Below are 2,314 nucleotides of genomic sequence, written 5' to 3'. Positions count from 1 at the left end.
GACTAACATACCCTTTTAATTTGATTTTAATTGTATAATTAATATATTAAAATGATTGGTTGAGATTGGTTCTCACAGTTACCACGAATAACTCAGTTCTCCCTTGAATAGGCCCCTATATATATATATATATATATATATATATATATATATATATATATATATATATATATATAAGGTTAAAAGATACTTTGACATAATATAAAAGGAGCTCGGAATTTATAAGAAATACGTTAAAAAAAGTCACCACTTTCAAATATCGATTCATTTACATCAGATCAGAAAATGACTTTTACCCTTTTATACTTGATGCAAGTCTTTATTACTAACATTGGAGATACCCACCGTACAAACTCGCATCTTTAAGCAAACATCTCTGCATCTCTAGAATCAATGAGCCACACGTCAAGGACGGCAAACTTGCACTTTGTGTCACCTTTTTTGATTAAAATTGTTTTATTCATCGATCATTCAATCGACGTCATGTCATTAGCAATTTTCCTAGCTGTTCTCCAAGTCTTCTAGGATTAGTCGAGGCACACACAAGTTAGCCCGAACACCTACAGTTAACCAAAAAAAGACATACCATCTTTAAGCTTTCATACAAACGATCATGGTACTTGTCATATAACTTTTATCATTTATATATATTCAAACATTATAAAAATAAGTTTTAGAAATCGACTCAAATGAAAAATGAACAGACTCGAACATAAATAACTCATTAAAATTTTGAATCGTTATCATTCTTAATTATGTTAATAATGCGTGTGGAGCTAAAAGTGTAGTGAGGGTCAATCGAGTGGGGCGGCATATGCATTGTTTTTGTTGTTGCCCTGAAAAACGAGTTCCATATGGCATTGCTTTGATGCTTTCTTCTTCTTGGCCAACAACTTTGGAGATATCATTTTCTTGTCTATCTTGGCCCCAATTAAGTTTTATATGTTTTCCATGAAAATTTAGCAAACCATTTTCCAAGATTTATTAGAAAACATCGTATGGAAAAATACAGATATTTCAATTAATGTTTATATCAGGATTTGAGATATGGTAGACACTAATGAGGTGTACCGGATCAATTCTCTTTTAAGTTGCAATTTATGGGTGAACATGAGATTAAAACTGATAAAAGGTTCAGATTTCTTCTTTGCTTCTCACTAAGGGTGCTCATGGATTGAGTTGATCGGGTTGAAAACATTTGAACAACCCAACCCAATTATTGCGGTTTGAAAAATCTTAACCCAACCCGAACCAAAGTGCAACTCAACCCAACCCTTACGGGTTGGTCGGGTTGCTACTTTGGTACGTTAAAATATTATTCTAACCTAGAACATGTTAGTTCTCTACTCATAATTTCTTTTTCATAATCAACCATTTGATGCAAATTATTCATACTTATTACGTATATCGCATTTAGTTAAATTTCTCAATTCACATATATATGTTCACGTTTACTGAACATATATACGAATGGATTATATAAAGATGTGAATATAATGAAAATATATGTATATGAAGGGCATACATGATAATGTAATTGTCAAATGTACATATTAATAGAAATTCAACAATCATATTAAATCCAAGAAATAAAAGGATATAATGGGTTCATCGGGGTGGGCTGAGTTCAAATAATAGTAACCCGATATCAACCCAATACCTACGGTTTGACAATTTTACAACTCGATTAGACATGGGGTTGTTTCGGGTTGTGTTATTTCGTGTTGGGTTGGGTTGGGTTCAAATAATAGTAACCCGATATCAACCCAATACCTACGGTTTGATAATTTTACAACTCGATTAGACATGAGGTTGTTTCGGGTTGTGTTGTTTCGTGTTGGGTTGAGTTGGGTTCAAATAATAGTAACCCGATATCAACCAAATACCTACGATTTGACAATTTTACAAATCGATTAGACATGAGGTTGTTTCGGGTTGTGTTATTTCGTGTTGGGTTGATCCTGTTTTTGAGCACCCTTACTTCTCACCATAACTTACATTCTCAGAGATCTTTCGCCTCATTGTAAATGATATGTATTAGAAAAATACTTAATAGATAATATCATGATTATAAATGTTATAGCTTAAAGACTGTTTTTTTAATCAAATATATATGTTACAAGTGAATTTTATTATGACAACTAAACTGAAACTGTAGGTTATTTAGTTCGGTCAAATTCAAATGACTTGATTAATCTTTTAAATGTTTTTCATGTAATACGGCAAGCAATTATGTTATTACATTATATATATACTAGAAGCGTACTCGCGCAATGCAGCGAGATACATCATGATTTTAATATTTCATTTTATT

This window comes from Cynara cardunculus, assembly GCF_001531365.2.
Source record: "Cynara cardunculus var. scolymus isolate 2C chromosome LG 1, CcrdV1, whole genome shotgun sequence".
Classification (NCBI taxonomy): Eukaryota; Viridiplantae; Streptophyta; class Magnoliopsida; order Asterales; family Asteraceae; genus Cynara; species Cynara cardunculus.
This window is presented reverse-complemented; position numbering follows the sequence as displayed.